General features: G+C 36.5%; 1 protein-coding gene across 13 annotated transcripts in view; it reads right to left on the bottom strand.

The window, feature by feature from the left end:
* The window catches only part of LOC135084232 (filamin-A), a 101088-nt gene that overhangs the window by 38803 nt on the left and 45476 nt on the right, over window positions 1-16809 (bottom strand). For 4 of the 13 annotated variants that reach the window (XM_063978972.1, XM_063978973.1, XM_063978976.1 and 1 more), the window contains exon 1: window positions 12324-12442. The exons of 5 other annotated variants lie outside the window; for them this stretch is intronic. The gene's annotated coding sequence lies outside the window, so the exon portion shown is untranslated. Of the gene's footprint in view, window positions 1-12298; window positions 12449-16809 lie in introns of those variants that run through there. 4 more of the 13 variants (XM_063978979.1, XM_063978978.1, XM_063978974.1 and 1 more) reach the window with 3 other exon arrangements.

Below are 16809 nucleotides of genomic sequence, written 5' to 3'. Positions count from 1 at the left end.
TCCAAAGTCCAACGAAAGTCGAGGTGACATTATTTTTCGCAAATGTAATTGGACAAACATAAATTAAGGTCATTTTATTTAAACCTATTAGTGATATTCAACAAAACAGTCGTTTTTAAAAAGAATATAACTTCCTAACTCTAGAGGAAATGCCAAATCACTGAATATAAAAAACAAGAATACCTAAAAACAGAATCAAATGAGACTAACAGCAAAATTAAAATAAAGACAGACAGAAACTATTAGCAAGATGAAACTTTGATAGACACATCAATATTGTATGTTATGATAGGCGTCGATCCAACACACACAGTCCGAAAATAAATAGAATATAATTTAATATATTATGCCCAAAACATTCGCTAAATGTTTCCGACGACTCACTAATGCTCGACACTGACTTTGATTGAAGTGTACATTCTATTATTATAATCTTTGACCCATATTTCGATTTAAAAGAAAAATTGCATTGTTAAAAGCTTGAAAAGCTGCTATTTTCTGATGAAGGTACAAATACAAATATTTTATTTATGCAAACACACCGTTTACGCATACACCTTCAAATACAATAATTGGTAACAAGGTTAATCGTTAATTTTATCAAAAAGAAAGATAACATTAATTGCGGTCATTTTTTAAATCCTGTAACATTATTTACATACTGTAGTCGATCCACAGATAGTATTCTAACCCTTTTTATTTAGTAAAATTCCGAACCATACAGTGGTAGCAGCTCTTTGGGGCTATCACCATAGAAGCGACCTACATCACGATCGCTGATGGATGGGTGACTGTTCCGAGCAAAATCACTTTTATCACGTATAGAATGCACGTTACAATGTTAGTAATATAAATTTATCATCTGTTTTATTGTTACAGTTGTTAACTTTCCCCCGGGACAAACTTGACCTTCACTGGTTGAGTTTTTGTAGGCGGTCAAGCTGTAGGTCCTGGCTACACAGGAGTTGCAGCGGTAGGAACGAGAGGTGGGAATAGTCCCGTAATAATAATCGCCCCCAAAAGGCTGCTGCCACTGTATTACGTCAACGTATCTTAGTGTGAATATACCTTTATCTCCTCCATCCTGTCCTACAGCGTCACGCGTCACTTGAGATTGTGTTTTTTACATGTTATGGGCTATTTCTTGTTATTTGTTACATGTTTATTGGCTATTTAAAAACTGTTTACCACTATATGAATCATTAATCGGTAATAGATTGTTTGACGCAGTATTTTGGCTTGCGTCAATATTGTTTATAATGGAAATGCATTTTTTAAGAAAACATGTCCTGCACAATAATGCTCAGAACATACTTATCAACTCGGAAAGAGATCAACACCGTATCGTCTTTCGCGCGCTGTCAATCGCAAAGCGAGGCGTTTACTTTACGGTGCGGATAATAATAATGAGTAAGTAAGCGCACACCGTTGATGTTTAGTTGGCCGATAGTTGTGCCCGATTTCAAATTGTATGAAGAATCGGCCAAATCGAATCGGCGTAGTGTGCGCACTCCCATACATGTCCATACTGATCAACAGCCCGACTAAACTATCGGCCGACGAAAAATCAACGGTGTGCGCCTACTCTAAGTGTGCGTTGCAGTATGGAGTTTCATACAAAGAATACTCACCGCCTAGAGTTGATACGGTTACGATCCCTTTCCGGGTTGATAAATGTGCGAGGTCCTTTAATCAATATACAAACACCACCTGATATTTAATACTAGTGACGATTGCATAAACGCCAGAAAAGCAAATCCAAATTTTCATTTACTTTTAGGACATTTTAAATGGTAATGGTATGTAAATGGTGATTTAAATGGCAATGTTTTTGGTAAATCGGAACAACTTGAAAGTTTTTCGGTTTTTGAATTGAGATTTTTAGCTTGAGCGTGCTCATCTACTTAATGGCCACAAATGGCCCATATAAAAAATATATTTTTCAAGGGCTGAAGTTTAAGTAACAAACAACAGAAACAAACATAACCAAATTAGAAAGAAAGAAACATTTATTGCAGTGGACAAAAGCACAAAAGACAATAGGTAAATAAAAGAAAAAGCAAACAAGACAGAGGTGGCACACAATTAAACATAATTAAACCTCTACCTTTTCTGATGTCGGTTATTAGTATACCATATTACAACAATAAAATAGCTAACGACAACTAACATGTATTACATATTAGACAGAATTGAACAGATTAATGTGTCTACATGTTCATACAATGTTCCTAATTTTTTAGCGAGTTGTATGACTAATGGGGCGTGTTTGGAATCAAAGAACAGTGATGTATGGGATTGTGTGAAGTTTTATGAGGGGCTATTAGTCCGGTGTTGACAAATCGTATTGTTGTTTTAATGTATGGAAACAATTTAAAAATTGTCGGGTTTTGTTAAAGTATTCATTTGTAGTCGCATTTTGACGGCCGCCTATAGCTTATACCGCGCACTAGAGCGGTGGTTGCAGGTTCGAATCCCGCCGAGGGCAAAGTTAATGTTATTGAATTAATACAGTTTCATAATCTACATAATTTTATTAAAATGAAGTTCTAGACTTGAAGAGGTAATAAGGTATAGTACTTATAGCTTGAAACAAGACACAACTTTTTAGAAGATCTCTAAAATTCGAATCCAGAAAATCCAGTCCCAACCCAATTAACTGTAAAATAAGGTTTTCATGCCCGCATTCACAAACATTACTATGAGGTCTCACAGTGCGCGTTGACGCACAGGATGACACACGAATCAATCACAGAGTTCTATTCAACGCTGTGCGTTCGATTTGCTGCTTCACTTAAGCAAGCATCGTTTGTGAATACCAGCTTCTGTCGTTTACATAAAATAATCAATTGAATTGGCGAAAAGGTGACGTCATAGGCCTGCTGACCTGACCTGACCTGAGAAGCGCATATCATACCTCCTCTACCTGACAGGCCAGGGAGAGGGGTGTATGCCAAATCCTCTATTTGCCTTTGGTAAATTGGAGAGGGTCGTGCCCCTGCAATAGACATAAAGGACCTGATGATGAACAACCTTATTTCATCACCATCATTTCAGCCACAAGATATCCCCTGCTGAACACATCGCCCGGTCGGTAGCGGCCTGCAACCAGCGCCTTCCTGCTACCTTTATAAGGTCGTCGGTCCACCTTACAACAACTTATTTAGTTGATTGCAATATACATGTACACATTTTGGATACCTAGTCTAGCAAGCACTCTATATTCTTTTTAATAAATAAATCTATCCACAGCAATTAATGTGACAGGACTTCAGCAGTGTGACTCGTATGTGATTCACGGTTGGTTTTACGATGTATCAGCTCGTATTCATTTCAAATCTATAACATTTGAGCGTTTTAACGACGCGACGAAACGTTTCTGGGGTCATTAAGGGAATATAATGGCAATCAAGAAGGAATAGCTGAAAAAATGAAAAAAATGAAAAAACATTTATTCAGTATCTTTTAAGTTAACATAATTGTTGCAAGTGGCTGGGGTCTCCTTTTAAGTATAATACCTGTGTTAGGAGGCCCCGCTCTTTCTTAAAGTTACAAAGATACATAATTATGTTAAACAAGCCACAAAAACTCACAAGTACGTATTACTAGAACTAGAACAACGCTAGATATCTTTATAGTTTTGGTTACATTCAATAGTTTTGGTTACATTCACTAGTTTTATAAACAAACAGCTACTTATTTCATAATAGCTGTCGAAAGATTTTTTCGTGATTATCGCCCGTATTCACAAACATTACTATGAGGTCTCACAGTGCGCGTGGACGCGCAAGGTGACACACGAACCAATCACAGAGCTCTATTCAACTCTGTGCGTTCGATTTGCTGCTTCACTTAAGCAAGCATCGTTTGTGAATACGGGCGTAAGAAATTGTGATTCATATTATACGTAATTTAACTGTGATGGCATATAGCACATCAACATTATCAGATCTGTATCTATTCGCAGTAGAAGCTCGGCCCTTTTTAATTTCTTTAAACCATTTTTTATTTCTTTAATTGGTGTCCACTGCTGGACCAAAGTCTATTAAGGATTTAACTTTATGGGATTTCCACAACTACTGGGCTAACGCTGCTCGCATAGCCTTTCTGTTACATTCACCAAATCGTCGGTCTACATAGACCTGCCTACACTACGTCTTTGGTTCCGTTTCTTTGTAATTTGTCATCGTCTCTTACCTACTTCTAGAGTCCCATGATTCTTCTTCTTCTACAGTGTAGGTAATAACTGATGTCACAACAACAAAGCCTTTATAAACCGTCATAGATCTGATGCAACTCAATCCAACCATAAAGTTATTTTAAATGTGTATCCAAGAACGATATGGCTTCAATTCCCAATAAAGATCCCCTGAATCCAGAGAATCTCACGCGTGTTTTCATCATCAATCGCTAATTTTTAAGTAACCTCTATGGAAAATTACGGATTGATGGTGAAAACGGGCATTATTCAAGTATCCCAGTCCCAACATAACATGAGCGTTATTTACTATGATCTCACAGAGTTCTATGACCTACAATGGTGGAACCAAAACTAACCCAAATAAAAGCCCTGCCCTAAATAAGAGTAATCGAAATCACTCAGTTATTTACGCGAACTTATTTATTATACATCTCGAGTGTTTATAATAACCTCGTATAATCCTGGGCCCCCAAATATTTTGTGTTAGATAAACACGTTTCGTTATGAATCCACGGAAAACAGCGCCGTGCGCGCAGCTGCCGCGATATACAGGGTGTAATGAAACTTTTTTGAGTAGTTTTCGGTTGAAACTCGAAGGAGAAAATGATAGTTGCATTCATCCTCATCACCATTTCAGTCATAGGACGTCTACTGCTGAACATACGAGTAAGTCTGATTTCCATAGTTCCATTGTCTACAGGCCAAGATGGGACTTGGGATATGAGAGTTTGTTAGTTTGAGAAATTATGGGCTGAAATTAATCCGATTATCTTAGAAGGAATATTGTTCTGTCTTTATCTACGAAGGGCTAGTAAATGCCTGATAGCACACGCTTCTGTCTAACGTGAATGGAAGGTAGTTTCTTGACCAGGTTTTCATTTAATTCCCAAGACAAACACTTTAAAAAACTTCTGTAATTGCTCTTAATTTGGTTAGAGCATCTGGTTAGATCATTTGCAGGACCTATGATTATTTCCAAAGTCATCCTTCTGATAGTTATTTCAAACGCCTATGGCGATTGGTTACTCATAAAACTTAGCAGAGTGCTACATATTTAATTTATTTGGAAAACATACAGTGAAACAAACTGCAGTAGAAAGCTCATAAATGGTTTTCCCAACCATCAAGTGTGCAATCTGTGGGTAGTTGAAGTTAATTAGCACTTGCAACAAAATTATTACCCAAATAAAACATTAACGGCTTTTCAAATGTTGTACGTAAAATCAATGTTATTTGATGTGGTGAGGTGTAATCATAATAAATTCTTCGAGCAAACCGCGTTAAAGATGTTTACTTTCGCGTGCCTTTGAGATGAAACCGTGTTTTCAGTTATGTGCTTTTTCAGTAATGTTTTCAGGATATTGTGATATTTGAGTTATTTGTTTATTATTTACTTTAAGATTACTGACTCATATTTTCTTATGGGCATTTATTTTCAGACATATTGCTTGGCAAAGATCTGGCTTCATTTTGTTCCTTGTAAAGTTTATAATAGAGTTCAATATACTAGCTTAAGCTTTGTGTTTAGTTTAGAAGATGAAATTCTTGAAAATATCAAAGAATAGTGGGTTAATCTACTATGTATAGTCATCAGCAGAGCCCATCATACTCTACAATTTTGAAACTAGAAGTATGTTCGTCATCATCATCAGGTTATTTAGTCACTATAGGAACACGACTTTCTTTAATTTACAGAACCAAAATAATGAAGGATTTTGCTGATTTTGCCTACACCACAATTAAACAACATAACTCGTAGAACTGATGGCCATTGCTTGGGGCAGAAAAGTTATCGAGTTGTGACCATGGGCTGGAAGATGTAGTGTGAGCAGATCTTCCATTCAGTGGACCTATGATTTGGTGAAGATCGCGGGAACACCTGGATATAGATAGCGCAGGACCGGTCGTTGTGAAAATCCTTGAAATAGGCCTTTTAGGAGGTCCAGCAGTGGACGTCATATTTTGGTTGATGCGAATAATAAAATTGCTATTTTTTTTTTACTTATTTAGCATACCACCCTGTATAAGTGCATTACATTGGCCGTATAATATTTTGCGCGCGCGCAACCGGCGACTTTAAATCTGGAAACTGGAACAGATACTCTAGATACTGGATTCAACGGGTACCGTCAGCAAAAGCATGAAAAATATTTATTTAACGCTTATTAAGGTTACATCAATACAAAAACATGCTACGCCGTAAATATTTTTGAAACTTTATTATGATTGGAAATGCTGTTACAGCCTTCTACAGTAGAAGGTAAAACAATGGAAAAAGTTATTAGAACTCCGCAGAAATATTTACGAAATTGTGTAGTTATTTTATTAACAGCATTTATTTGGTTAAAAATATTTCGTATAATTTCCTTGTCAAAACTCATCTAATTTTCTTTGTGAACATAAATAAAATAAAGCCTTGACAAGTAGGCACACCATTAAACAGGAAATCTTTATGTGGCTATGGATGTTAAATAACTATTAGAAGAAGAGGTTTTTTATTTATTTTTAGTAATAAAATTAAGGAAAAAAAATTAATAACCTCATTGTTTTAAGTTAATTGAAAAAGTAGCCCTGAAACGTGTTATTTTTTAAAAACGAATTTTATTTTATTAGGTTATCTAGAACATTTTAATAAAATAAATACATTGTTTTTGAACCTGCGCGACATCAGTTACATACAAAAGTATTATTATTTATTTTACTCATTGACTGTTTTGCAGACCGTACCCCTTTAATGACACGCTTCCATATTCTTAGCCCGGCCACTGATTTCATGACGATAATCTGTAAAACGTCCGGTGCGTTTGTGAAATACATTATTTATACAGATTCAGGTGTTAGGATCATTTGTAACGATGATTTTTCTGCTGACACTACTATTAACGAGCCGTTAAACTTTTCGTTGACAGTCTAGATCTTAGAATTTGTGTTTATTTATCTAGCATTTAAATAGACGTGAATACTATCATAGCTGATAAGAAGAGAAAGGTTTTTGTTAGTTTTTACCTTAAGACAAGCTTAATAAATGGTCAAGTGTTTCAGCCTCATCTTCATCTCATGAAGTTTCATGAACAGCCAAGGAGTAGATCCTTGGCTGTTCATGAAACTTCATGAGATGAAGATGAGGCTGATTTACAGGACTTGTACAGGCAGTGATGGGAACGAAAGATGGTGCTGAAGATGAATACGAAACAAATTGAAGTTATAAGGGAATTTGTTAAAATATTTAAGCTACTTTCGGACAGTGAAAGGGACTGCTTAAAAGATGTGATACTGATTATGATACTGTCACAAACTAAAAATTGTTGTAAACGGTCTCTCAAATGGAGAACACGTTTATGGTACTCCTTAAAGCCTTAGATCCATAGTGGAACTGCTATTGACTGAAATTATTAAAGTGGTTAAAACTTTCGAACCACGTGTTTTTAGTATGGGATGTGATCTTTGATTACGAATGCGATTCGTTTTGGCTAGTTTTTTTACACTATCTTATATTAGGTACACAATTACCAAAGTCAATCGTACTATTCATAACTCAATTATCCAAAGGTTGCCTGCCAAAGCGATCGTCCTCGCCGTAAATACGTCGCGTACCTCTCGCCAAGATTCCGCTGGAATATCCGCCATGTTGGAACCTTCAGGGTAAATGGTGAGTGACGAGATACCAGCTATGACACGTTAATGACAAAAAGTCTACAAGAATTTTTTGGGGTTGCTTAATAAGTGTCAATTAAGGTAGTAGACACCCCAGTCAGTCAACATAATTTTTATGAATTGTCAAAACACGACTCCAGGGTGACTGATAGGATTATGACGTCATGATATCCTTCGATTCGCGGACGATATCGTAGTCATGGCTGAGACCTTGGACGATCTAGGCACAATGCTCGATGGCCTCAGTAGAGCCTCTCAACAAGTGGGCCTCAGAATGAACATGGACAAGACAAAAATCATGTCTAATGTCCGTGTTGCACCCACTCCTCTGAAGGTTGGAGACTCTACACTCGAGTTGTTTGAATAATTATGTATACCTGGGACAAACAGTCCAGTTAGGTAGCCGTAGGTCCAACTTCGAGAAAGAAATCAATCGTCGAATCCAATATTGGTGTTATGACCAATAGCTCATAGGCATTCTCGGCCATTTTACTAGAATCTGTAGAAGTAGTTTCATACAATTTACTACAACACAGGGAGACATCCGCAAGCTTTAAACGCGTTTACGATGCAATGAAATTATTAAACTGTCGGCTAAAGTAGATTCCCTCTTTGATCTGGCGGCGAAATGGTTAACTGCTGGTGGGGATTAGGCATGAGTAATTGCAGATTCTTATGTGGCAGGTGGTTAATTTTGGAAATCCTGGACAGAGGTTTTCTTTATGCGTAAGCGCATCGTATTCAGAAAATTCTTGGTAATTTTAAAAATTAAGGATTTACCACACTGGATACGGGACTATTCCCACCTCTCGTCCCCACCGCTGCAACTCCTGTGTAGCCAGGATCTACAGCTTGACCGCCAATAAAAACCCAACCATTGAAGGTCAAGTTTGTCCCGGGGGAAAGTTAAACTGTCATTGGACCCGCAACGAATTTAATCAGAACAAGGAGGAGTTCGACATGTAACCACCCTGGATGAGTTCTGCGGTCTGCGGTCAGGTCAAAGTGAACGCAGCCCGCATAATGTATGAACAACATCGCTCAGGGCAATCGGTCAACGGTCCAGGTAAAGCAAGCAAGTCAACGGACGTGACAAGGCAATCTGGTACTGGCAACTAGTGGTGACTGAGTTGGTTCCGGCGTTACTTCTCAGCACTTGCCATATGTTTGTCTCGAAGCGCTGGTAGGACCCAAAGATAAGGCGACATGTAAAGTGTCCCTAAAGGGGCTTTTTTTTACTGTATTTTGACGTTCATAAGCCACTAGTGGTCTAAATTGAATTAAATATTTTTGGTTTTGATTTTGTCAGCGGTGCGGTTTGCGTTCTTTGCTCGTGCCCGTACTGTTAATCGCATCAGTACGAAATGTACAGAGACTGATAGAGTTGTTCATACATGATGAGGGCTGAAAAGTGGAATGTTAAACGCGACTATTCCGACCTCTTGTTCCCGCCGCTGTAACTCCTGTGTAGCCAGGATCTACAGCATGACCGCCAATAATGGTAAAGTAAAGTTTCAACCACAATTCATCATCGTCGTCATCATCATTAGATCAATTATCGTCTCTATTACAGAAGCGCAACCCTCTATTTTACCAGAGTCAAATGGAGGTTTCCTGGCCAGACGGATTCGGGAGGCAATAAATATTAATGTGACAAATTACGAAAACTAAAATCTAATGTAGTACATTTCCAGACTGAAAAACGTTGCATTTTTTCTCTCATTTTACCTCTATTCCACGAATGAGAGGTCCTATTCGACAGAACGCCCGAAAGTCGTCTTCTACGTAGGTACCTACTCGTATAATGAAACGTACGAAGCAGGCACAACTAAATATAAATGTTTTAATTATATCTCATTAGAAACTGGCACTTATTAGATAAACAAATATGCAGCTAAAATATGTAATTAACAGTAAATATGATGCGCTACAAAGTAGTGTAGATATTTCAGTGTCTTTCAGTAATTTCAGTATCTAGTCCTTTGAAGTCTGCGGGCAACTAGGCGCCATATTATTAAGATTTAAATTATGGATGTTACTTATTAAATGAATATAATTAACGAACGATATACCAATAAAGATAAAATATTCGTTTACTACGTTCTACTTTCGACAATAGTATAAGAGTAATTATGTCAAGTCAATTATACAAAAATGCATGGTTATAATATTTGTTAATAAATAACACCGGTCAACAAAAAAAAATTTTTTTTTGCGCATGGATTTTACTTATTATATTCTGATTATAGTATAAGCAAATTTATATAAAAATGTGCGATTACAAATCGAAAATATTTGCTTTTTAAGAAGATATAGCGATTTGAATTTTCGATCTTCATAGTAGAATGTCTCTAAAGATGCACGTCAAATTCTCATTGGGATACATTTATAGATAATTATGGGGGCTTATTCGCAAGGACAAAGGGCACGCTTCCATAAAAATATAGTGGGATTTGAGAGACGACGTTACCAAGGCCAGTATACTGAAACCATGATAGGGTTAGGTTTTTATGAGAAAACTCTTCTATGGAACATGACAGGAAAGTAGAACTTTTCATTTTTAATAAAAATTTGGACTCTATTTTAAAATTTATCTTGTGAGAATGAATCTCAAATGGATGTTTAGTATATTTTAATAATTAGAAAAACAGAAAGAAAGAAAGAAAAAAATATATTTGGCAACAAATTAAATCATCTCTATGTCCATGTTTCATACATTCATTGACATGAATTTTCCGATTTTTTTACACATAAAAGCAAATTCAGAACAATTTTTTGTTGTTATTCTTATTTCTAGGTATTAAAGCAATAAAAATAAGCTATCCATAACCCGTGCGCAAAAATACTGTAGACAGTTGTAATCATAGTTAAATATTGTTATTTAGGTGCAGTTCCCCGTTTGGTGGCATATTGCACAAATAAGAATCCATCCATATCAGAGAGATCGCTAGCTACAAAGAAAGTAGAGATTGAGCCACAAAGAAAACTTTTCAGGCTTTTCAGCGTATTTTTCATGACAAAAATCTAATTTTCCACTTCTACTGAATAACTTTTCTCACAGTTCCATCTAAATAAAACAGTTGGTGTGAAGCCTTTCCCAATAACCCATAGCAAAAACCCTGGAGTCCAAAACTCTATAGGTTCAGTCCAATTCACTACGAATCTGTTAAGAATGTTGCTATTACTACGTTTTCCAGAAACACTCAACGGTCACCCATCATTATAAGTTAACCTCGACAAACGTGCTTCCCGCGTTGATCGTAAAAATGCATTTTAATCTGCCTACTAGCCGTCTGTTTTTAATAGTGACACCTCCCGTATTCACAAAAATTACTATGAGGTCTCACAGTGCGCGTGGACGCACAGGGTCACACACGAACCAATCACAGAGCTCTATTCAACGCTGTGCGTTCAATTTGCTGCTTCACTTAAGCAAGCATCGTTTGTGAATACGGACGATTGAAGACATCTTGACAAGCGACACGATTTCACAAGTATTGACTGCAAAAATACGTGATATTTTGGCTCAGACATCTAAAATAAAAACATTAATAAATTTTAAATTATGTACCTACTATAAAATGACCGCACGATTACGGAATACTGAAATAAACTACTGAAAAATATCTTCTGCGCATCTCCAGCGGTCTTTATTGCGTTGTGGTAAGGTTCGTTTTTGCGAAGTTTTATAGCTGATGATAAGTGTCCCTTGAGTTTATACTTTAATATATTTTATTGGATAATGTAGGTTCTTCTAACTAAACTAATTAATACGCAGTCCTTGGTATATTTAAACGAAGATATTTAGTTATTTTTACAATTTTTCGGGCTCCGTCTGCAATGTTACACTTCATAATTTAGATAAATAGTTTATAAATAGAGTATAAACCATATAAAATCGATATTCACAGGAACCGCAATAAATTGGTACGGCGCCATAAAGGCTGTCTTAACGCCAATAAGCGATTTTCTCCAAACAACCCTGGAAGAGTCAGTTACGTAACCTAATCATTTCTAAGTTTTACACATTTATTTAGACTTTAATATAAATTTTCAGTCGTCCTATTTGAAAGAATTCTGTACCAAATTCACAATAAATATTTTTCCTTTTTTTTGTAGCAAAAAGTATCACTTCAGTGAAGATTAAATTCATTATTCATGTTAAATAAGCCTAAATAAAACGGCAAAAAACTAAATACACAGTTACTACAAGTCAATCTCGTAGTTTAAACAAACGTTTTATGGCCCATCGACTTCGTAGCACAATGGCGATTGTTCGTAGCAGTTTCGTAGTAACAATAAACCGTAATAAAATTCTCACTGATCACTCCTTTGATTTCTGATTATAAAAAATCAAATAAATCCTTCTTGGTTAGATTTAAATTTTGAATAAAAAAAATGTGTAGTGTATGTGTTCCTGGCTGAAAAAAAAAGAACTCGTACTCGCGCCATTTTTTAAAACACCAACCGTATTCGAAATTTGAATTTTACCGCACAGATAACACTTCACTTGTCACTTGTTTTTTAAATCCCAACGCAGGCTGCGACCCGGCCACGGTAACTCGCGGGATTGAACTAGGCCGCGCAGAGCGGGCCCACAACGTTACACTTATTTATACATATCAAAATAATTATACATTTATTCCAAACATTTTCTCGGGAGATATTATCGTCACAATAATCTACATGCAGTACACGTTTGCTCCTTTGTCCTTTATGAATAAAACTGTTTATTATCAACTTTGAAAATGAAAAGTACGCGAATTCCAGTGTATTTTTATAATTGTTTGAATAATAAATAAAGGCTGGTTTAGCGTTTAAATCAACGGTCGTTGCTCTCCATTTGTTTTTATAACAGCGCAACCTGCCAGATAAACATAAATTTTGTGCCATATAATTGGAAGATCCATTTTTGTGTAACGATAAAGTTTTGAAAATATTGTTAAATTCTTATCTAATTGGCAAGCATGATTCAAAACACATACTGGCTGTTTTTGATCAAATAAAAGCCAACAAGGTTTTTTATAAGTTAGTAATAATTCGTTTACTAAATATTATGCTATTTTTACATGCACCATTACTTATGATGGCATTTCGATTTAAATCGATCGACATTGGGGTGTTTTCTGTCTGATTGGCACATTTTAGTTGATACTTTTTTCGCGAAATTCTTTTCACACTTCACGAATCGTTGTTTTCTTTTCTCAGTAAAGAAACTAGCCATTATTTTTTACAAATCTACATGTAAAAGCATTTTTATCAACGAAAGTCAATTACTTTTCAAAAAAGGTTGAAAAATTCCTAATTTTCGTTAAATCCTTTTTAAACAAAAAAAAATCAAAAACTTTTTTTGTTACCAAAATAACCCTGGCCATTATTCTTCCAGATTTAAAACAGGATATCGACATCCGAAGACAGTGTTTATCACAAAATGACATTAAATTAATAACAGCTGAAGGTCAAAATGGCTTGCACCAATGCAGTCTGTAAATAGCCTGCAATCAACTTTATTAATCGGTGTTTACTGTGTTACAGCTGGATGCAGGATGATGTATGACCTGGAATCCAGGAGATGAGAACTGTTTCCTCATTAATTAATAAGGTGCGGACGATATGCGAGAATTTATACTGGAATTTTGTTGGAATACACTTTTGGTGACTGTGAGTGATTTCATATTAGACATTGCTTGCTTGAGAAAGTTTTGAAATTCAGGACGGTTTCTTTTATATGGTACTGCCACTTTGGCAGAGCCTGGAAATTTCTCCTAACTTACAATATCATAGAATGTCATAGATTGGAATGTAAATAACAAAATTATTACTCTCTGATACTCGTAGCTCTCGATTTTTTTATGAATTTATGGTAGAGACATAATTCCACTTGGAAGAAGTATGTATAAAGTCTATTCGAACAACTTGCTGAGGGTGAAATAAAAGGTTGTACCTAGAAAACTTTTATCAGCGCCAGAACAAGTTAGGGATACGAAACATTGGCTTTCAGTAAAAATTAAAGTGTTTTATACGCGGAAAGCGTGCTAATCATTTCTGAAGAAAACCTAACTATCGAGAAAAGTCACGACCTTTCTTCCATGTCATTTTAACATGTCAAATCATACCAAACCTACCTAACAACTTATAAACTCATAAATTTTACTTGTTACAACATACAAGACGTTTTAAAAACACTCGCAAATGAAAATGAATGCGTCGTAACGCCTCGAATTGCATTTTATTATGTTGTCCAGTCAAAGTGACCTCATGCAATGTTTTGGTGGACTTCCAAATCCAGGAGCTATTGGCATGACATTCTGCGCGTGCGTCGATTAGGGTAAGCGTACGCTAAGAATCCTCGATTACAGTGATATTGATATTTAAAATTGTTATGGATATGAAGTAGGCTGTGATTGAAAATAAAGGGTATAAGTAAGAAAAGAAGGCATCCGAAAAGAATCAAAATAACTATTTAGTGACTATGAAGTACTCGAACCTCTAAATGCGCAAAACGGAAAGGCTTTTATGGAACCTTTGAACCTTTAAGTCTGACTGAAATCCAGGTCGTGTGATCTCAGTTGCGTTGCTACATGTAGGCTACATAAAAGAAGAAGATCATTAAACCACTTTAAACCAATAATGGTATTTGGATTAGTATTACTATGGAGTAGAGTAAGCAACGATTTCAAGTTGAAATTAAAATGTTCTCGAGGTAGGAGCATTCCAACTTTGTTTAATTTACTTGCCCATTCTGTGGGCTGAGTGTGAGCATACATCAAACGCGTTCACTAAGTGAGTAATTTTAGAAAATGTATGAAAATTTTAGTTTTTGATCGTTTCTCGCTAGGGGCGCTGTACAATCCGTCATACATTGAATGTCATTTTTTGACGCGCTCACTAGTGAGCGCGTTTGATGAAAACTCATACTCAGCCCTCTGGTTCACACTGAACTTACGCGCACCCTAAAGTTTAATACTGCGCATGAGCTTACCGAATATCTTTATAATAATCAGTAAATTATATTCAAAGATAGTGCGACGTCTACGTCAAAATATATCCACATTGTAGTTGAAAAGTCACGCTAATTACAAGGACTGATGCTACTGTGATTATGCCCGACGGATTAGCAAGCTGAAGTGGCAATGGGCAGGGCACGCAGAACTGACGGCCGATGGGGCAGCAAGGTTCTGGAGTGGAGGCCGCGTACTGGAAAACGCAGCGTGGGACGTCCACCCACAAGGTGGAAAGATGACATCATAAAGGTAGCAGGGAAGCGCTGCACGCAGGCCGCTACCAATCGATCAACATGGAAACCATTGGGGGAGGCCTATGTCGTAGTGGACGACCTATGGCTGAAATGATGATCATGATGATGCTACAGTGAAGCTTGAGATGTTTTCAAGAAGGTCTGCGTTGAACATACTTTTGTTTAGGTATGTGTCTATTACCTATAAACAGGAACGTAAGGCATGGACTATACACCTACCTGACTCGCACTTACCTACTACCTACATATTTGAAAATGGTATTTCTTATAAATAAGTGGCTGGAAAATGTGACTGAGCTTATTCCGCCACTTCTCAGCACCAGCCAAAATTTTGTCCCAAAATGGTGGTAGAGCAAGCTATATTAGAACGTTAGAATAACGCTCGTACTAACAAACGATGCTTGCTTAAGTGAAGCAGCAAATTTAATGCACAGCGTTGAATAGAGGTCTATGATTGGTTCGTGTGTCACCCTGCGCACTGTGAGACCTCATAGTAATGTTTGTGAATACGGGTGTAAGTGCTCTTAAAAGGGCCTACAATACTAATAAAGAATTTTAAGTAATCGACTTCTTTCCAGTACAAATTGGATAACAGATGACGTATCAAGAATACAAGCATTGTAAGATGTTATGTGTGCATACTAAACTTTCTCTCTGGAAACCTACGTCTGAGTCGACATTTAAAAATATGTAAGCCAGTGTGACCGAGCAGTTAGTGCTCAATTAATAAAACAAATTATTTATCGCAATTGGCGCTAGTGAGTCACGCGGAATCTTGCGGAATGTCACACTTTTTCAAACCACCTGAAACATTGCCAAATGTAAGCTGACATTTTATTATATTAGATAGAGGAGATGCGCAAAGACCCAATTGCTATGTAAAGGTAGGCGCTGACGCGCGAGTTTTTAACTAGGGATTAGTCAGCAACGATGTAACTGTGACAGTCAAAACTCATAATCGGTAAAAACCCACTTTTGACTGCAAAAATCAGTCAAAAGTGGTTTTAACTGATGTTCTTGGTCAATATCACTGACTGATTTTTCCAGTCAAAAGTGGTTTTAGTTTTGTGAGGTATTCGAGTTCGAGAGTAAACTTTAGCATCGGATTATGTTAGTCCTTTGTTTTCAAGTTATTTCTTACTTCGAAGGCTTTAAATTTAAAGTCTTAATATTGCTGCAGCAGTTTATTTTAAAAAAAAATACGAATTTCCTAAACATAAAGTCTCCTGAGTCTGCTATTATTATAAGTCCGTATGTCCGTAAAGTATGACTTCATTCGACTCTTTTGAAGATGTAGAGGTATCTTATAAGAATCTAAGTAATCTTAGGTTGTAGATTTAATTTACTGAAGCGACTGTCTCATAATTTTCAACTATGTAATGGCCCAAATTAAAAGGCCAATGGCATAAACAGCATAGCTAAATTTTATTAATGCCCGTTTTCACCACCAATCCCTAATTTTTAAGTGACCCCTATGGTAACACAAAACAGAAATTTTGTTTCATGAGGGTCACTTAAAGTTTCCCGATGTGCCCTACGCCTTACAATTTGGCATCACACGCTAGAATTAGACTCCGCCTAATGAGGCGCGCTTAAGGCAGCCTAAACTAATTGCTTCCAGTGCCGGTGCACTATTACTATACATTATAGCTTTCCGCCATTTTGTCCTCGTCATCAAAGACCTTAACGAAACCAA

This window comes from Ostrinia nubilalis, chromosome 25, assembly GCF_963855985.1.
Source record: "Ostrinia nubilalis chromosome 25, ilOstNubi1.1, whole genome shotgun sequence".
NCBI classification, from domain to species: Eukaryota; Metazoa; Arthropoda; class Insecta; order Lepidoptera; family Crambidae; genus Ostrinia; species Ostrinia nubilalis.
Note: the sequence above shows the minus strand (reverse complement) of the source record. Positions and strands in the feature narration are given on the sequence as shown.